The 22,555-nt window shown below is 36.8% G+C and overlaps 1 pseudogene; it reads left to right on the top strand.

The window, feature by feature from the left end:
* Positions 1 to 15,950: 15,950 nt before the first annotated feature.
* Positions 15,951 to 22,507, top strand: LOC137726453 (phosphatase IMPL1, chloroplastic-like; annotated as a pseudogene).
* The last annotated feature ends 48 nt before the right edge of the window (positions 22,508 to 22,555 follow it).

Here is a 22,555-nt window from a genome sequence, read left to right as displayed (position 1 = left end):
GTCGTCATCAAAAGGAAGGTGAATTAAAAGTAAGTTTTAATTCACTAAGTGATTAGATAATAAATTGGATTGGTGCCAATCACCTCACTGCCTTGCTAATTAGAACCTAAAAGATTGTTCACCAATACACTCTTGTAGTGAGTAACTAATGGATGAAGGAAATAATTAATTGGATTAATTAAGTGTTTTGATTAATTTAGAAAGTCTAAAGAAATCATAAAAGCGATAAAGATCGTTTTGGGCTTAAAGAAACGTTCGGGTTTAATTAGGCCCATTGGGCCAAAACCCATTGGGCTTTTATTCAAGCATTGGATGACTTGAAATAATTAAAAGCCCAAAGCCCAAACCAAACACAAAGGGCCGGCCACCAAGGTAAAGAAAGGTTAAAATGTTGACTTGTTTCTTTTGTCTATAAAAGGAACTTTATAACACAAAGTTCATAAGGGTTTTGATGTGTTCTAAAACAACAAAAGAGAAAAAGAAAAGCTCTCTCTCTTGAACACAAAGGGCCGGCCACCAAGGGGGTGATTTAACTAATCATCTATACACCCTTTTGGTTATTCCTTCATCTTTCTCATTACAAAGTGGGTGAGGATCTTTAGAGGTTTTCATATCTTTGGAAACTTGAAGAGAACCTAGGAGCACTTACTATACAAAGTGGAGGAAGCAAGGAGGGAGGCTAGGCTCAAGGAGTTTGAGGAGCAAAGATCTTGGAGGTGGTCCATCCTTGGTCTAAGATCTAGATCAAGAGGTATAAAACTAAACCTCTAGTTTGTTCTTCTTATAAATTTTGTTTTGATGCATCTTATATAAACCTATGCATCTTGAAGGGGATTTGCATGACTATAGCTTTGATAAAATGTATGACATGCTTCCGTTGCTTTCGTATATAAATTTTGAATTGTATATGCATGCTAGTCACTAGAAATCCCACATGAATCTCATAGATTTCCCTTCAAGTGGTATCAAGAGCCAAAGGTTTATGTATGATGTGTCCTTTTAGATTTTATGCATATGGGTTTTAATTTTATGTATGTCATATTATTGCCTCATTCAAAATATGTTTATCTTTTGTTTTTTCAAAGTGTTGAAAAATTGTAAATCAAAAGTTGAAAAGGATATGCAAGAAAAGTGTTTTTGATGCATGAATGAAGTTTGAGTTTAAATTGTTTTTCATTCAAAATATGTTTATCTTTTGTCTTTTCAAATGTTGAAAAAGGTGTATCAATAGTTGAGAAAGATATGTATGCAAAAATGTTTTGGATGCATGAATGAAAAGAGGGTTTAGAAACAAAAATTTTGGGGTTTTATTCCTTAAAGGGGGTTCGGCTAAATGGGGATTTTTTTGATAGTGTTTGTGTTTTGTTTTGAACCTCACACACACACTTTGAAGCTAGAAAGTAGTGATCTTGTCACTTTTGTTTTTTGGGTTTGAAAAATCACCAAGAACATACAAATCTTGAAAAATATGTTCATGGTTTTGTTCTTGGTGTTCATGGTTTGGTTTTTGGTGAAAATGGTTTTACATGCATTGTTTTGTGGTTATGGATGATGTACATACCATCCATAGCCTACACCAAAAATTTAAATTAATACCTAGACTTGTCTAGATATATATTTCCATCACCCTTTTCCCTAAAGTCCTTAAAGCAAAACTAAGTGGCAAACAAGATATATTTTTCTTCTTCTTTATGTTGAAATAATGCAAGGTGGGTGAGACCTACCCACTTCCCCCTTCATTTGGCCGGCCAACTCAAGTGGTTTTCCCACTTGAGGGTCCTTTTGTAATCATGAAAAGTTTGGTATTACTTTTAGTATTTATGGTTTGACCCCTAACTTTTTCATATTTGCATTTAGACCCCTACTATTTAAAAAAATTGAAATGTTTGATTTTAATTTTGTTTAAAGTTTAAACTCATCATTTAATTATGCCCATATGCACTAAATCTAATTGATTATGTTGCATTCCATTTAATTATTTAATGTGATTAAGTAGTTAGAAAATGGGTGACTATGGACTTATGCCTTAAACGATAATTGAGCTATGAGTTAAGGCGCTAAAATCAAATTGTTTGAACCTTGGGAATGTGTTTTAATTACTGTTTCAATTGGACCTTGTCACGTTTCGACATTAATCTATCTCTCCCTCTTAGTATGTGTAATTTGTAGGAATTTGTACAAATCGGTTTGTAATTCTTATTACTTCTTAATCTCTTTTAGTTAGTTGATTCCCTCTAGTGCTAGACTAGAGTTTCTTTAACTATTGGTAAGGAGACATAACTAAAAGAGGGTTTTGACATGAGATTAAAGATTAAATGGGTCCAACGCCCTAATAAGCAATGAATGATTGTCTTTCATTTCTAATGGCTCAATGAAAATGTTTTAATTGGATTGAAAAGCACGTAATTAAAATGACACAACCTCCCCGAGATCTTATTCAACAATGTTGGCTCGTTGTTGCAATAACCCAATAAGTCCATGGTCATCCAAGAGCCTAAGATAACTATAAAGTCCAATTTCAAAGGATTGCAAAAACCGTAGTAGTAGTAGTTACTTCCAATATTTGAAAAATTCGTTTTTGATATTGATTTGTTTTTCTCAAAACAAATAGTGGGAGTATCATACGCTACTAAACTATAATGATTTCAATTAGTAGTTATATATATCTCCAATATTTTGAAAAATGTTTTGATATTGATTTGTTTTATGAAAACGAATAGTGGGGATATCATATGCTACTAATTTCATTAACTTTGGACTAGTAGTTGTAATAGGACAATTTATTTGAATATGTTTAAATAAATAAAATTGATGAGACCTTAAAATCCCTCAACCAACAAAGAATATTAAGTTGATAAGCGAGAGATGCTTTGAACATTTCTTCGTAGGCCTTCCACCGTGGTGGGCTCCAATCGTTTGTGACTTGTACACCGGCTTCACCCTATAATGGGGAAGTTCAAAGTATGTGCTTACATCCAGGAGGAGTCCATAAACATATGATGAGGTGACTGTAGACAACGAGTATGACCAACATGATATAATTCTGAGGTTATGCTTGAACCTTTACATAAACTAAGCATGGTGGGAATAACTTAACTAAGTGCAATGGTGCCAACATGATATAATTCTGAGGCATTCATTCTCTAGAGGCCAAACTAGATGGGTAATTACAAGAGTTGTAAATGACTAAAGTGTTATTCTCTCATCATTATTTTTGCTAACCAACATGATATAATTCTGAGGTGGGCTTGGTAATGGTGAGTCTCCCATACCCCGCTAAGAGTTCAACATAACTCTCGGATTCTATTGAGGGATATGGAATTTGCCAAAAATGGTGGGTGGTGTCATTCGGTTTAAAGACCCGAATCGTGTGACTTAATCAACAATCAAACTAATTTATTTTATTGTTTATGTATTTAGATATGGTTGGAAGCACGTTCGCGAAAATACTCGACAAACATTGCCTAGAGGGGCATAATTTCCCAACATGGTATCGTAATGTCAAGATTCTCCTAACATTGGAGAAGATTGTTTACGTACTAGACAAAGCTCCACCTCACATACCTCTTGGCCCTTCGGCCACTGAGGATGAACGTGCTAAGTTTGACAAGCACATTGAGGATGACACACAAGCCAAGTGCTATCTGTTGGCTTCCATGAATGAGGAGCTACAGAGATAGCACGAGGGCATGGACAGTGCATTTTCCATAATACTCCATCTTACGGAGTTATATGGTGAAGGGACGCGCAACCGTCGCTTTAACACTGTTTGTGAACTTGTGAAGACCAAGATGGTCAAAGGGGCTCCAGTGCATCAACATGTACTGAAGATGATAGGATTCATAGAACAACTGGAGAACCTAGGTACTCCACTTGACGGGGAATTGGCCCAGGACTTTATATTGGCTTCTCTTCCTGATTCATTTTCGCAGTTCGTAATGAACTACAACATGAATAAGATGGATCATACTCTCTCTGAGTTACTAAATATGTTAGTAACTGCTGAGAAGACTATGAAGGAGAACGTTGTAGGGACTGTTGCAGTAGCCTACAACAAGCCATCCTCTTCCAATCCTAAGTCGTATGGCAAAGGAAAGGGGAAGGAGATAAAGTCTCCCACTCCTAAGCCGAAAGGAGGAGTGAAGAAAAAGAAAAAGGCAATGGAGCCCAAGGGGACTTGCCACCACTGTGGAAAGGAGGGGCATTGGAAGAGGAATTGCAGGTTTTACCTTGCAACTCTTAAGGACAAACCAAAAGGTATGGTTTATGTTCTTATCTTCAATTCTAAATGTTAGATCTTCTAAATATTTATATTTGATATAAAAGGCTAATCACTTGTATAATTGTATATAGATGGAGAAGCCAAGTAGAAGAGCAACAAGCAAAGGAAAAGTGGAGAAGGGTTCGATCACTATGTTTTTGCTTACTACTTCGGAAGTTTGTTAGGCATTTAAAGATTGTCTTTAAACTCTCTTATTTTGTTAAGAACTTATTGTGTGGCTTCATATGATGGATGATCACTAATATTGCCTAAATGTATGAAGGTATTTTAATTAGTCTCTAAAAGTATAGAGCTAATGTCTTTTGTATTAAACATTATGAATGTTTGAATTATCATATTAATGTAATGTGAAGAATGCCTTCTAATATATTATTTCCTTAAAGTAGTGTTATGAATTGAATATTGTCTTGTTGTATCTTAGTTGAGATACAAGATTTATATCACATGATAAATGATATAAGTAATAAGAAAAACGTTTCTTATATGGTTATCACTTAAACCACAATAATCAAGGTAACTCTTGATTCAATTAGTAGTTTTGAACAACTAATTGGGCATTCTTAAAATTGTTTTAAAATGTTAAGTGTGTTAGTGATTAAAACCAAGAAAGAAGTGTCTAAATCTATAAAAAGTTTAAAGATTTTAATCACTTAATAACAAGGCATCAACTTAATGAAGGTTGAAACAAATGATCTTGAAAGGTTTTAAAGCTACTACACAATGTCCTCTACCCGTATATTCCACGTTTATACATTTTTGAATGTATGAAATTATTTCTCATTAAAGTCATGAGAAATAGTGGGAGGTGTAAAAATGGATATAAACTTGAATATGATTGGTTTATAGTTGTCTAAATAATAATAGTATTTGACTATTATTAAGAGTTTGTAATTTTAATTGTTAAAAGACTCAAGCTCTTCAAAACGTTAAATTCTATGTTGTGTAACATTCTAAAGAATAGTTTTTGAATGTTGGTTTCGTCAACCTAGCATAAAATGGTTATATGTTGGGAGTTGTCCATCATTCTCTTTTATGAGAACAAGCTAATAACAAAGCATATGGACAAGTTGATGAAACAAAAGGGAATAGTTTCAAAATGAGTCACAACATATAGTTTAACATGGGAATTAAATCTCAAAATGTTGAAGATTTAAGAAAGCATTTTCCTATATGATAGAAAATCATTTTCATATCCCTTATAATGAATGTGTCATAAAATCACAAAAGGGACACATGTATGGACTTATGAGTAGATATCCAAAAGTAAAAAAAAAAACCATGGGTTATCACTTTAAAATATTACTATATCCCAGGATCAGAACCAAAGCAACTGATAGAGTATTATTGCCTTTAAGAAAGGAACATCAGAGTGGGACTCTGGAAGCGTGCATTCACTTAGGTTACGAACCAAAGTGAAAATAACCCATTTTAACAAATGGAACTTCATAATGGATGAAGTACTAATCATATGAATGTATTGTTAGTATCGTACTACAATGGTCTCAAGGTTGGAGCAAAGTTTGTATAAAGTATACAAACAAAATATATGTCGATATATTGTTTTAGAAACTGCTTCAAAAGGTGTTTTGAAAGGAAGGGGTTCTTTTAGAACCAATGATTGAATCCAAACCATAAGGTCGTTAGTAGGATACTACGACGTAATGGGGCGATAGCTCAAGCCATGGAATCAAGGTCTCATCAAAGTATTCGAACACAAGAAAGAGACATCATCAAAATGTTTTAGAAACATTTGATAAGTAAATCCCTTTTAAATTAAAAGGTGACTAATACATAACCAAGTTAACCTACGAGCATAAGCTCACTCAACTAGCATGTATAAGATACACTAGTGATTGACTTTAGTGCAAGTGGGAGATTGTTGGAAATATGCCCTGAAAGTCAATCTTTGGAAGAAACCTTTCAGGACAATGAATTGATGTATATATGACTCTTATACATCGGAAGGCAAAGATACTAATTAGGACTATCTCAATGAACAAAAATATGTCCTAAATAGTGAATCCATGGATAATGTGTAAGAACCCGTCCCGGGTTTTACGTAAGAAAATAGGTATTTTTGTATTTTCACTAAGTTTGGGGGATACCTTTCTTTTTAAAATTGTTTTTAAACCTTATTTGGTGAGCCCAAGGGGCCCACCCCCTGTTTTATCCCCCCCTGCCGTGACATCCTTTCCCTTCTTCTTTCTTCCTTTTCTTTTTCTTTTCTTTTCTTTTCTTTTCTTTTCTTTTGGTTTGTCTGCACCTTTTTCCTTTCTTTTCGAAAACTCCTCCCTTTCTCTCTTCTTCTTCCCCGTGACAACACACACACACGCACACACCCACAGCTACACCTATTCGAAGAAATCATCACCACCATCGCCGTTGAACTGCTTCTCTCTCTCTTTCTCTCTCCCCTGCTCGCGGTGCCGGGAGTACGCCGAGCATCTTCGGCGAATTTTAGCTTGTTTTCCGGTTGGGTAAGCATGGTTTTCCCCTTTTTAGTCTTGTTAGATGTTGGTTAAATGTAGTTACTGAGATGGGTTCTTGATTTTCCAAGGTTTTGGAATGCTTTGGCACGGGTGAAGGCACCCAAATTTTCCGGCGAGTGTGTGTGGTTTCCGAGGGATTTTCCGGCCACCACAAGCCGTTTCACGGCGAACCCAAGGTATAAAATTACTCCTCTCCTCTAGTGCTTCATTTTGGTACCTAGATCGGGGTCTAGGTTGTAGGTTTGACGTCGGCCGGAGCTATGGAAGCTCCGGTGTTCTTCTCCGGGCACCCAGGCCTTCGGGCCGTTCTCCACACACACACCCACGGGCCTTAGGCCCGTTTGGTCTCTGGCCCAATACCCTCACCCTTTCTATTTTTATTTTTAGTTTTGTTTCTTTTAAAAACCCAAAAGGCCTTAGGGCCTTGGTTGCAGCCCAAACCCATTTCCCCTTTTTACCCAAACCCAACCCACTTAAAACCCAAAGCCTAAACCCATTTTTCCTAACCCTAAACCCTAAAGCCCAAACCCGGATCCAATACCCAAACCACAAACCGGGTTGACCGTGACCCGTGACCCTGACTCGTGACCCGTTGACCCGTAACCCCGACCCGTTGACTTGACCCGTTGACCGTTGACTGGGTCAACGGTCAGCGTTGACTTTGACCGTTGACTTTTTGGGTTTTCGTGCGGGACCCCTCCTAGGCTAATTTCGACGTCCTGAACCCGTTTCCGATGTCCGTTTTCCCAAATTCAATCGTTTGAGTAGAGTTTGACTAAATGTACCCTTTATGTGCTTAGGGTCAATTATTTGTGGCGTTTCCGTCTTCGCTAGTGGCGTGGCTTTTCGACGGCGAAGTACTGTGAGTGGACCCCTTCTAAAAATGCATGTTTTAATGGTAGAATTGCATACACAGAAAAGCATGACTTTACGATTATGTTTTATGAACGTTTTACGAGATAACATGCTTATTGAGGCTAGTTTGAATTATTACTATTTTTCCTATAACCCATGTTCTTATAGAATATCTGATGGATGACGATATGATATTTAGAACATGTTTAGAACACTTCTTTATAGTATAGATGATGGATGACTTTATACTATGAAGTTGATTTTCAATATATGTATGTTCACTGGTTTTATACTTACCTAGTGGTCCTTTCCGCTACGGGACGTAGGGATAGATCCGGTCCGTCCCGGGCGACGGTTTGGTGTTGGCATAGGGCCTGGAGTGTGTTTTCCTCTGACTGTCTGCTCAGAGACGGGAAACCGGCAAGGGGCCTGAAGTGCATTTTCCTCTGACTGTGTGCTCAGAGACGGGGAGCCGGCATGGGGCCTGAAGTGTTATATCGGACATTCACTAGTGTTTATTATTTATGCGAATTATGATTTGAGACATTGCACGACATGCTAGATTTCGGAAAACCTATGTTTATCATTATATATATGTGTTTTCATAAAACTTGGGGGTTAGTATGTTGATAACTGTTTTATATATATATCAACTTGGTCCACTCATGTTTGTTTTGCGCCCCCTTCAGGACTTAGAATCGAAGCATACAATCCCGACGTCCAGGCATTTCCGCATTGGCATCTTCGAGTCATCTCGGTGTAGGACCCACTCCTTTGTTTCATTCAATTTTATATTATTTTCTTTTAGTATTCTAGATTAGAGGTGTGCTCTGAATACGGTCCGTATTTGCATATTAATTATTCTTTTATATTTATAAACCTTATTTATCCCTTATTTTCAGCATTTGCACTTAATAAATGGCTTTCGTCACCCTCGTGTGTCGGCCAGCACGTGCCTATCCTGGTATTCGAGGAATATCGGGGTCGGGGCGTGTCACAATGGATCGATGGAAGAAGTAACCTAATGATGTTAGATTACAGAGACCTTCTTCTCATAACCATCATGTCCAAAAAGGTTCCTGGTCATAGGATTGTTGGAGGGATACTGACAATCCATAGACCGGTACATACTATGTCCGCTTCAATTGGAAGGATGGAAAGTCTCATCCCATTCGTGTAGCGACACTAAGACAAGTATGTAGGTGCTCATTAAGGGAATGAGTTCACTGAACACAATCGAACGAGAGTACTTGCATGGAGGTCTACTCACATGTCAAGCAAGTAACTCTAATGGTTGGAATAATGTAAGTAATCCTTTGACCTGAGGCATCGTCGTTGTCTTGTGGTTAAGTACTTAATCTTTGATTATGTTAAAGTCATTCCGTTCGCGAGTGTCCAAGGCATCGTTGGGGTTAAGCCACTTAGCCATGAAGGCAAGTGAATGCGCAACAAGGAATCTCTAATCCTCGATAAGAGAGGATGAATACTCTAAGATATGATTCGGGAATCTTCGGCCGAAGTATCGAGCGTAATAAAGGAAAGCGTTCCTATACGTCTCAAATGAATCATATAAGAAGGAATAATCACATTAGGGGTTTGACATTATAAATCCATACCCTAGTAATGTGATTGAGAGTATTGTTTTAGAGAAGGATCGAATTACATTGTAATTCCAACTGAATAGGTTCTCCGAATAACTTCTACATTAGCTTGGGTAGCCATGATATATGGTTAGATGTCACTCATGGCTTGTGAGTTCTTCTAGATGATTAAAAGTCGTCATCAAAAGGAAGGTGAATTAAAAGTAAGTTTTAATTCACTAAGTGATTAGATAATAAATTGGATTGGTGCCAATCACCTCACTGCCTTGCTAATTAGAACCTAAAAGATTGTTCACCAATACACTCTTGTAGTGAGTAACTAATGGATGAAGGAAATAATTAATTGGATTAATTAAGTGTTTTGATTAATTTAGAAAGTCTAAAGAAATCATAAAAGCGATAAAGATCGTTTTGGGCTTAAAGAAACGTTCGGGTTTAATTAGGCCCATTGGGCCAAAACCCATTGGGCTTTTATTCAAGCATTGGATGACTTGAAATAATTAAAAGCCCAAAGCCCAAACCAAACACAAAGGGCCGGCCACCAAGGTAAAGAAAGGTTAAAATGTTGACTTGTTTCTTTTGTCTATAAAAGGAACTTTATAACACAAAGTTCATAAGGGTTTTGATGTGTTCTAAAACAACAAAAGAGAAAAAGAAAAGCTCTCTCTCTTGAACACAAAGGGCCGGCCACCAAGGGGGTGATTTAACTAATCATCTATACACCCTTTTGGTTATTCCTTCATCTTTCTCATTACAAAGTGGGTGAGGATCTTTAGAGGTTTTCATATCTTTGGAAACTTGAAGAGAACCTAGGAGCACTTACTATACAAAGTGGAGGAAGCAAGGAGGGAGGCTAGGCTCAAGGAGTTTGAGGAGCAAAGATCTTGGAGGTGGTCCATCCTTGGTCTAAGATCTAGATCAAGAGGTATAAAACTAAACCTCTAGTTTGTTCTTCTTATAAATTTTGTTTTGATGCATCTTATATAAACCTATGCATCTTGAAGGGGATTTGCATGACTATAGCTTTGATAAAATGTATGACATGCTTCCGTTGCTTTCGTATATAAATTTTGAATTGTATATGCATGCTAGTCACTAGAAATCCCACATGAATCTCATAGATTTCCCTTCACACACGAGAACTTCCCGATGGGTCACCCATCCTGGAAGTGCTCTCGCGCGCTACTCGCTTAACTTCGGAGTTCCTACGGAACTCGAACCCAGTGAGCTCCCAAAAGGCCTCGTGCTAGGTAGGGATGGGAATATACATTTAAGGATCACTCCCCTGGGCGATGTGGGATGTTACAAATGCTCTTAAACCCGATTGGAAGTCTGATATGTAAAAGTCAGACGCATATTTTTGTTCAGTAATGCTATTCATACCATGTTTTTATACCACCTTAGATGGCATTTGATGTGGACAACCACGTCATTTGAAAAATTTGCAAAACCCAAGGAAAGGAAGGAGAAAGACTTCTCGTATACCACAATCATCATTTAATTAACTAGTTTTTCTTAATTATTAGTTTATTAAATAATGAATTAAATTTAAAAATATGATTAATTCAAATGATGTGGCTGTCCACATCAAATGCCACTTAAGGAAGTATGAAAATGTGATACAAAAATATGGTATGAATAACATTACTCTAGACTTTATTCCAGCCTGACTGAAGTCTTTAAAGTAAACAGAGAACTGCTTATGCAGTCTTTTTGGTGGTGTAAAACAGCTGCAAAAGACAAATCAAAGATGGCACCATTTACGGAAAACAGGTTAATTACACTGTATTATAGCTTGACAATCATCTACGTATAATTGCCCCAACAAAAATCCAAGCAAGAGTTTCGAATTGTTTGCCCACCAGTGGAGGATAACAAATGCGAACATGAATCTTCCGGGCATACTAGCATCTGGCTATATTCATGTTAAGCGTTGCATGAGCTAATTTTATCTGGTACTGCATGCCTAAAATGTTTACTTTTACATAGCGTATGTATATATGGCCACATACATGTATGTATCTACTATGTTTCACTTCCCAGCCCTGTCGGATCCATGAGTGCAGTATATACAAATCTTTATTCTAAATCATCGTCAGCCACACTTTGACACAACGCAATTCAGAGCACATAAGCCAAATAGTCTGACAACTAACCTCTGAATGTCTAGATTTTTTATTCTCCGACTTGCGCACACAGCATCCTTTAGATTCACACAACTCTGTGGAAACATATACACAACTAGCTACCCTTTGGTAGGATGATTCCAACGGAATACTGCCACAGGTAACAACCTACATGCAGATATTGTTGGAAAACTAGGAGTATATAATATTAACAAGTTTCCTAGATTACTAACAGATGTTAACATGATACCTGATGCAGCCATTGCCGAACAATATCTTCTACTCGTTGAAAGACTCAATGTTCTTAAGGTGATAGAACCCAATAACGCAGAACTTTTCTTTACGAGCAGGGAGTCCTTTTATAGATTAACATTCACCAACTTCCCTCTATCATGGAGAGTTGGTTTTTGTCAGTTAACAGCAGTTTCATCAAATAAGTGGGATGGTAGTTATCTCCACAATTGATATCCATATTTCCTTAATAATAGGAAGCAGTTTTTTCCACGTTTGCAACTTACGTCAAACTGTATTGTTACCAAATACATTTTGTCCTTCACTAAATGATAGTTTAGTCCAATTAAGTTTCTAACATTCTCCCACTTGGACGTAAACTAATCATTTCATCGAAATGTTATCACAACTACAATATTGACTCCTTAGTGATCACATCCAGTTACACGTAACTTGCTTCCCCACATCTACCAGTATTAGTTCAAATGTCGAACTCTAGAAAACCATGTGCAGCTCTCATTGGCACATGCACTCTAAAATCACTGTCATTTGAGTCTAATCTGTATGATGTCAAACTTTCAATGAACTTCACATTCATTTTTCTATGAATCAATTCAATCAACTTTATGGATCATCTTTGGATAATCACAGTTCCTTTACTGAATTGAAAATCATATACCACTTTGTGTTATATAAGCTATATAACTCAAAATAATCATAAAGATTCAGCACATGCATATTTATTACTGCAACTCAGTCTTAAACCATCACTTCATAATTGTAATGGCATACTGACAATCATGCAAATACATATAAATACACATTCATACATGCAATTACCCAGTGTACCTTTATAAAGCTAGCTTTATGTTGCCTTCAACCTTAATCACTGGATACTAGCTTTTCAAGCTTCCTGCATACTCATACGAAACCAACATGCTCTTTGGAACATAAGTCAATTGTACTAATATATATTATAAACTGAATCAACGTGGCATTATTTACAATAACCACAGGGAAAATAAGATAAGCCAAGCATCAGGTCCAGATGCTATCAAAATTACGCAGCAGCGCTTTCTTTACTCCCACATTTCAGTTGATTCAAAACCATCATGCACACCCATGTTTGCAATGTGGGCATCCTTATCATGCACTCCCAAATTTCAATAGCCGTAAAAATTGTTATATCCTAAAAGATCGCAAACCATTTATACATTCATCTCTTTGGAAAAGAATATTGACATGTGTTGAGTTTTAAATTCATAATTTACACAATCCAGTTCCGGAAATCTTTTCACTTTGGTGAAAAACATATGTACACAAGTTGACACTACAAGGTTATACTTTATACATATATTTGTGTCTTTGCATTGGCTCATCTCAAGCTTAAGCAATGTAGGACAACCCATTCCTTATTTAAACACACAATATGTCAATTTTGCTTCATGTTTGCAGAACTCGAGATTTTTAATCCATTTTGATTATTTCCCACAGCAACCAATAATATGGCTATTCAATTCAGTTAATATATATTTGCTATACATTATCATAGAGCATAACAGGTTGAGAAATTGATTTACATGAATTTACTTTACCCATTCAAGTGGAAATCAAAGGCAACAGACTTAACCATGTAAGGGTTATGTCAGGCATCAATCACATATAGAAATAACATGTATTATTCTTATTCCCATAGATGAATCAATAACATGCACTGCCAACCGATATCAAGTATTTCTATTATTCCTTTCAGTTACTCACACACATACAATTTTTTGAGCAATTGATAACTTGATAACAAGAAAACTAAGGGGGTTTGGATCAAATTAAACCAAAATAGTGATAGGTTGATTCCATCAAAATTCAGATGCCAATCAAATTAAATCACTAATAAATACATCAAAATTTACTGATACTCACAATCTGGTGTGCTTGGGTGTACGCAACCTCTACACCCATCAAGAAGAGCCTTTGTCTTTCCTTTTCTTGCAGTGAATAAAAATTTGACTGAGGAAAACATGAAAAACTTGAAACAACCATTAGTGATTGTTAAATGCATGTTTATATCACACCTTTGAGCAAGGGATAAAAACTGCCATTGACCTTCATTGTATAGCCATCATTCAAGAATCTTATCATGCATTTATTACAAGTCTTTGGACAAGAATATGGCATGATCTACATGATACCATACACTGATTAAAACTACTAACAATTTATACATCCCCTTCTTTGGAAAAGAATGTGAACATTTCATGAGTTTTAAACGGCAAATATTCTACCTTTACTGTAACAGAACAATGTTCTTAATTGTTCTTAACATTTTACTGCAAACCAAGCTGTTAGTATAGGAGCAGAAAAAATAGAACCGAATTGTGAATGAGATTGAACCAGATTAACGTAGTGAACAAGCAAACATCTGCAAGTGTGAGTTCATCTCCACACAGGTATCTCCAACTGCTTAAATGATCTTCAATCGTATCCAGTGTGTCGAACGACTTGTTCACCACTGTATAGTTTTCTTGTTGAGAAATTAGGGTAGATTATGCTATTCCACTTCTCAATCTTATGCTTCAATGGTGTTGGCGAAAGATCCAAACCCGGATTACGAACCAACTCATTGAGTTCGGAGTTGAACAATTGGATTATATGGAAGCTCTCGTTGCAGGCTACTTCATTCCTCTTCGCATACTAAAGCATTGGCACTGTGGACCTCCCGTTGTACCCTCGAGCCCGGGATAATGGTATCTCTCATAGAATCCAAAGTGATGTAGTTATTAACAAATGAGAAACCAGCAATAACCAAAATAGTTGAGTACCATGTTATCGTTGTCATGCAATTTAACAATACAATGGATCTAGGGCCTGTTAAGTTGGCTTTCTGCCACTTTTCATGCTTCAATCTTTGCTCAGCAATCGAAGTGTCAGTCAGCGGTGCAGGTTCATCTTCTCTCAATGCTAAATCGAGATCCATCAGGCCCAGCAAAATTTCAACGTCTTGTTTCCACCTTTTGAAGTTTCCTCCGTTCAGAGGCTCGATCGATGAAAGGCTAAGTGCAGACGATGTTGCTGAGGCAGCCAAATAAAACATTAAATGCAATTTTTAATTTCATGCATCACTTACACATGTTTATATATCCCCTTTTGGTCAGAAATATAAACACCCCTTAAAAGTCATCATGTATATTCTGACCACTTCAATCATCTTTTATCACAGATATATCAAGTCTTTGGACAAGATAATTACAAGATTATACAAGGAATGATTCATACAAACCTTATGCATTTTATATATTCTTTCTTTTGGAAAAGAGTATGAACATGCAATGAATCTTTATACCCTTCTTTGCCAGAATATACATCCAAATCATTCACTTTGGTGAATTCAAAATATTATGGTAAGTGCTGCATGACATTAAAAGAACTTTTGAGGCAAAACACCCTCATGCATTTTATTGAAAGTATCGGTGCTGTTATATGTTGTCGGATGAAATAATGGAAAGCATGGATGCATTGAAAGTATCGATTCGGTGCTGTCATGTGCTTTGGATCAACACGTCATAATTAAAAATAAAAATTCACATGCTTGAAAACATATGCAGTTCGACACGTACATTTGAATCTAGGATATGTTAATTTGGCTCTGATACCAAATGTTGGAAAACTAGGAGTATATAATATTAACAAGTTTCCTAGATTACTAACAGATGTTAACATGATACCTGATGCAGCCATTGCCGAACAAGAAAAGGATATCTTCTACTCGTTGAAAGACTCAATGTTCTTAAGGTGATAGAACCCAATAACGCAGAACTTTTCTTTACGAGCAAGGAGTCCTTTTATAGATTAACATTCACCAACTTCCCTCTATCATGGAGAGTTGGTTTTTGTCAGTTAACAGCAGTTTCATCAAATAAGTGGGATGGTAGTTATCTCCACAATTGATATCCATATTTCCTTAATAATAGGAAGCAGTTTTTTCCACGTTTGCAACTTACGTCAAACTGTATTGTTACCAAATACATTTCGTCCTTCACTAAATGATAGTTTAGTCCAATTAAGTTTCTAACAGATATATCCACAAATATCACTACACATGAAAAACAAGCATAGAACCAAACCATCCTAGTAGAATAAAAGAGTTATTACTACGGTGACATCCAAGATTGTTTTACTTTTTTGATAAGGCAACATTTTAATCTACCTGGAGGGAGATTCAAACTTGGGTGCAAAGTGTCCGAAGTGCGTGGAGAACAAAATGTTGCTTCCACCTTCATCACCCGATACCATTTAGCAAATTTCGTGGCAGAAACACAGTGCAAAATAATACTGAGGAAAATTACCAACACATTTTCATTCAGTTCAAATGGGCAGGTCCCTGGTTTTCTCCCCAAACCTTCCTCTCAGAATTTCTCAAATACCAAGATCAAATTTACCGCCCAATCGACCAGATTACTCACTTTTACTGAATTCAAAGCAAAAATTGCAACATGGGTTTCAAAGATTTGGACTTTCGATTGCCAAATGATGAGAAGTCTCTGCACAAAGGCTGTGTTCTCTGAAATTCCAAACCCGGAGCTGTAAGTGAAAGTTGGCGCCAAATCAACTCGACCAATTCCAATTGGTCAGCTCGTTGGAGTGGTAGAGAAGCTGCTAAGACTGGCGCTGAGGTTGCTCTTTAGCTCTGTTTTTGTAATTTTTGAATGTGCCAGCATTCTGTAAATTCTGTAATTTGAATAAGAACCCAGATGGAATTTGCATTTGTTTCTTGTGGGGATTGCTTGAAATTTATTGTTTTTAATCCTGTTCAATATGTTAATTTGATTTTGGAAGCATTGTTGCACTTGAAAAAACTTAAGAGTATTTGGATCTAATGGAAGACGTGACACAGGACCGAGCGCAATGGTGTACTAGGATTCATATAGCCGACCCCATCTAGTGGGAAAATGTTTTGTTGTTGTTGTTGTTGGGTTTTGATCATGCCTTTGTTTGCTCTGAGAGAGTGTCTTATTCTACTCCGGAAACGCCTTTTTCCGTTAAATATATGTTTAGGGAATAAAAGTTGTTCAATTTCATCCTGATAGGAGTTAGCAACTAATAGTCAAAATATTGTTACAAAAAAGAGGTACCAAAGGAGAAAAACATTGCCGGTGTGATATATGATGACATTGTTTTTTGCTAGAGAGTATGTTGATTCGACGTGTTAGGTGTAGTACTTGCCGTTTTGTCCATTACTGAATCATTATGAACTCCTTATAGCTTATGTTATTTGCGTCACTTTTCAGGTTGTGATGGATGCTGTTAATAAGCCTCGGGAAATCACCTATAAAGGACTAACGGACTTGGTCACTGAGTAAGAACTGAATTGACATGCTTTCACTAGTTTTGTATGTTTTGATGCTTCGATTGACTTGTAGTGATAACACTTTCTAGAATAGAGTAGAGGTTGAAACTTACATGTAAAGGTTGAACCTTTTACAAGCAAGATACACTAATCATGAAGGAAAATTCACTTATCATGTGTTTCGTGTGATATGAAAACTATTTGCAGCACAGATAAAAAGAGTGAAGCAGCAATTTTAGAAGTTGTGAGAAAGAACTTCTAAGATCACCTTATTCTTGGAGAGGAGGGTGGAATAACTGGAGATACATCATCTGATTATATGTGGTGCATTGATCATTTAGGTTAGTATCTTCCAAGGTGCAGGATAGGTATGCTTGTGCATATTGGGTTTTTCAAGACCACCAAGTATGATATGGTTCATGATAGTGGCGTGTTTCGGAACATGATTTACTGTAAATCAGTTGCCAGGTTGTTTCAGCCTTCGTAATTCTTGCCTCAATAGTCAATACTTTTGACTTTTACTTTTTCATAACTAATAGTTGCAGTAAGTATTATGATTATGTATATAGACGGCAGTAAGTATTATGATTATGTATATAGACGGCAGTTCATATACTTCATACATGAATGTTTAGAGATGAACTTTCTAATAACAGATATGAAATTGGAAAAAGCTATTAGGGTGGTAGCTAGATTGTCGTTTTATATCCCGTACCTTTAATAAGAATAGCCTGAAAATTCTTAGTTTTGTCTTATCTAACCTCTGATATCTTCGTAGATGGAACAACAAATTTTGCACATGGTTATTCTAGCTTTGCAGTTTCTGTTGGAGTTTTATTTCGAGGAAGACCTGTTGCTGCTGCCGTGGTACTGATCACATATAGTAGATTTTATTTGACATGTTGCTTGCATGATTGCATGATATGTTAAGATGTCTATTTGATTTTCTAGTACTTCCCTTCACATGTGGGCCTCATTATTAGAGGCGAAAGTGTCTTCAACTTATATTGCAAGGTTGCGATGCGATGATTTGAGCTCAGGATCTCTTGTTCTGTTACCATGATAAATATTATTTATTTACCATTATTTTCAAAAGCTCGAACTGATAGGATGTGGACCAAAAATCTTCTTATACTTTAACGTGACATAGTGGAAATTAACATGTTGGTTTTCTGTTTATATTTTCAGATAGAGTTCGTTGGGGGCCCTATGTGTCGGAATACCCGCATTTTTTCTGCTAGTGCTGGTATGGAAGTTCTGCTTAAATAGTTGCCTTAGCCTTAATTGATTTTCTAAGTGTACTATTGATGTTGAGCTCGATCGATAATCCGTGTTATGATAGGATGGCCAAAGAATTCACGTGAGCCAAACTGATGAGGTTAGTATTTCTTTTATTAGAAGAAAATGAATTTTGAAATCTATAACTATGTCGAATCATGTTACTTTCGGCCGACGACTAAGTCTGATCTTATTGGATGTTAGAAGTTTGCAGAGGTATACTGATTAACACTTAATTGCTATTCCTCTGTACTAGAATGCAATAAACAAAAGTACAAAACCATAACATACCTTAGGCTGTGATTATCCTTACCCTATTTTCTTCAGAAATTCCAACCACCACCAGAATTAATGTTAGGCATAAAGGTAGCAAGTTAGAAACTAGAAAAAGGTATTAGAGAGAAGGATGAGCTATCTCATGTGTATCGCTTACTGTGTAAAGGAGAAACCATTTTATTTATTATTTAGGCTCATACTCTTCCATATTTCAGGTGGGACGATCTCTTCTTGTTGCTGGATTTGGTTATGAACAAGATGACGTATGGATCACCAACAGAGAGTTATTTAAAGAGTTCACCGACATCAGCAGGGTAATTACCTTTTGTTTTAGTTCTAAGCAATTTTATTTGAGCTTTAGCTTTAGGATTAATTAACTTCCTATTCCCTCTCTCTCTCTTCATGTTCATGACTTTAACTCTTTTTTCCCCCTTGGTTTTATCCCTACATCGTAATGTTTAGGGTGTGAGAAGACTCAGTGCAGCTGCGGTATGATAACTATATATGTACTGTTAGTTAAGTTGGTTAAGATTCTGTGGTGTAAGATTGTGACAAGTGTCAATATCTTAAGAGTCTTATGTTAGCTTAATAACTAAGCAATATAGTTAGATATATACACAATGTAATCTGTGTTAGAAAGCAATGTGAAAGATAGTAAATACATTTCTTCTTCCTCTCTGTGTACATGCTTTTCTCCCTCTCTGTTTACATGGTATCATTCGCCTGAAAAGCTTCAGCTTGAAGGTTTCTCGATCTTGTTCTTCTGCTTCCGCTCACTATTCTGCATCACCGATCTGGTTTTCTTCTTTTCGGGATCTTGATTCTTCTCTGTGTCTCCGGCTGGGTGCATCTTTTTCTTTGCACACCAAGTGTTTGTTCGAATTCCCCTGAGAAATTTTTCATCTGGGTTTCTTTCTTCTTCGTCTGCGATGGTGACTTCGACTCAACTGCAGATTCTTCAATCTCCTATCACCTCTCTTATCTCCACGATTTCTTCTTCTGTGACTGTCAACTCGATGTGAAGAATGCTTTTCTTCATGGCATTCTAAATGAGGAGGTGTATATGTCTCAACCACCAGGTTTCAGTGACCCCTACAATCCTACCCATGTCTGTCGATTGCATAAGTCTTTGTATGGCTTGAAACAGGCCCCGAGAGCATGGAATGAGAGATTCACTGCTTTTCTTCCTTCTCTGGGGTTTCTTTCAACATATTCTGATCCGTCTTTGTTTGTCAAGCATGATGGACATTCTGTGGTTATTCTTCTTCTTTATGTTGACGATATTATACTCACAGGCAGTGATTCTGTTCATTTTGATGCAGTAATTCATGCTTTGACCAAGGAATTTGATATTAAAGATCTTGGCCCTCTTCACTACTTCCTTGGGATTCAAATTACACAGAATGCTTGTGGAATGTTTCTGTCTTAGTCTAAATATGTGTCAGATTTGCTGGCTAAAGCTGACATGGTTCATTCTAAACCATGCTCCACACCTTGCTTACCTTACAACAGGTTATTGAAAGATGATGGACATCCCTTTAATAATCCTTCTCTCTATCGTAGCATTGTGGGTGCACTCCAATACCTCACTTTCACCAGGCCTGATATCTCCTTCTCGGTTCATCAGGTTTGTCAATTCATGCACTGCCCTATGGACTCTCATTTTGCTGTTGTGAAGCGAATTCTGAGATATTTAAAAGGTACTGCAGAACTTGGTATTCAATTTAGCACAGGAGACTTGACACTTCATGCATTTAGTGACGCTGATTGGGCTGGGGACCCTAATGACAGGCGATCTACTACTGGTCTAGTTGTGTTTCTCGGGTCAAATCCCATTTCTTGGTCGTCTAAGAAACAAAATACAGTTTGTCGTTCCTCTACTGAAGCTGAATATTGAGCACTCTCCAGTACTTCTGCAGAAATTGATTGGATCAAACAGATTCTTCACTTCCTCAAAGTTGATACTCCTTCTCCAACAACCCTCTATTGTGACAATCTTTCTGCGATATCTCTTGCCTACAATCCTGTAATGCATCAGCGGACCAAACATATTGAGGTCGATGTCCACTTTGTCCGTGAAAGGGTCGCCAAGAAGCTTCTGCAAGTCCACTTTGTTTCCTCCAATGAACAGTTTGCTGATATTCTTACGAAGGGATTGTCTACTCCTTTATATCAAACACACTGCTACAATCTCCGACTTGGCAAGCCCCCATCTGAGATTGAGGGAGGATGATAACTATATATGTACTGTTAGTTAAGTTGGTTAAGATTCTGTGGTGTAAGATTGTGACAAGTGTCAATATCTTAAGAGTCTTATGTTAGCTTAATAACTAAGCAATATAGTTAGATATATACACAATGTAATCTGTGTTAGAAAGCAATGTGAAAGATAGTAAATACATTTCTTCTTCCTCTCTGTGTACATGCTTTTCTCCCTCTCTGTTTACACGGTAGACATGTGCCATGTAGCTCTTCGGATTGTAGAAGCCCACTGGGAATATCAAGTAAAGCCATGGGATACGGCAGCTGGTGTTTTGGTAATGTTTTGTCTTCTCATAAATGCATTTGTTTGGTGTTTGTGGAATAGTAATATTTGGAAGTCTATTGTTATAACACTCAATTGAATACCTTCTTGTTCTGGGTTTGTGGAAACATAATACATCGGCAGAGATTTTTGTTTTATATCTCTCAATTTTAGTTTTTTTTCCCTTTCCCTAAAGCAATTTGGTCTGATTTTTTATTTGCATTATATGACATATTGTTCTGGTTTTTCTTTTCGATTTTGTTTTTACTTTGTTACAAGAGCCTAAATAATCATTGATACTTTCTTATACATGGGTTATTTCTTTTTATTTTTTCTAGTTGAATACCTGGAAAGAGTTGTGATAACTCAAAGTATACATCGGAAATCGAGCACATAACAAAATAATGTATCAATTGACAGTTTGGTTCCATTATGAACAATTTACGCTGGAAGAATATACATATAATAGACTTTCTGTCATTAGACATATCCTTTAGGTTTTTATGGCAAGTGTTTGGAAGTGTTGCTTCGGACAATCTTTTGTGACAAGATGCTTAAACCGATGCATGAAAATTATAGTTCACTTTTCTCTCTGCAGAATCGTGGCATCCAGAAGTGTGATTTCAAGTATTCATAGAATTTGTTATTGCAATTTTGAGCAGATAGTTGAAGAGGCAGGTGGAAAGGTTACGTGCATGGATGGCGGAAAATTTTCTGTATTTGATAGATCCATCTTGGTATCCAACTGTGTGCTGCATGGCAAGGTTAGTCTTCCAGAATTTAATTGCAAAACCTTACGTGTTAAGATCGAACCACGGTTATAGAATGCAAGATCTTAACTTTTCATTGCCTTTCTGTTACTACCACTAATCTTGTTTACTAGTTGTATAACCATTTACGAAGAGTCAAAGGCCAATTCAGTTTCCCTAACTTGATGTATATTTCTACTCATGAAGTGGCAAGCTTTCCTTTCCCCCTTCCATATTTTTCCTCCAATTTTTGTGTTAGGGTAGGTCGGGGGGAGGTGAGTAGAGCAGATGTTTACTGTCAGTCCATAACAGAGCTCTTAGTGGTGCTATAGTTTCCTGTAAAAGACGCCGGTAGATTGTAATCATATTAAATGCACTAGTGGTTTTAAAGAAATAATTCTAGAATTTAATTTTTGTAAAATGCAGCTCTTAGAGAGGGTTGCACCTGCAACAGAGAAATTGAAGAGCAAAGGAATCGATTTTTCATCGTGGTACAAGCCCGAAGATTACACAACAGACATTTGATGCGCCTGACAGTTCATTTTTTCTTTGTTTTTGCCAATCGTGCTGAGAAGATATCTTCCACAGGAAGGTGGTCTCTCATTGTTTCATTGGTGACTTTCGCTGTAAAGTGCATTTCAAGCGCGTGATATGTCTGTTATATCTCAGCATGTCTTCCTTTCCTGATATGAATTTTGCTTTAGGGGTTTTAGTACAGCATAGCATGTTTTCCTATGTTGCTTTAGGCAAGTGGAATAGCTGTGAATTGCTGTAATTCAGAAATAATCGTCGATAACGAT

This window comes from Pyrus communis, chromosome 2, assembly GCF_963583255.1.
Source record: "Pyrus communis chromosome 2, drPyrComm1.1, whole genome shotgun sequence".
Classification (NCBI taxonomy): Eukaryota; Viridiplantae; Streptophyta; class Magnoliopsida; order Rosales; family Rosaceae; genus Pyrus; species Pyrus communis.
The sequence above is the reverse complement of the archived record's forward strand: the minus strand, read 5'-3'. Positions and strand labels throughout refer to the sequence as shown.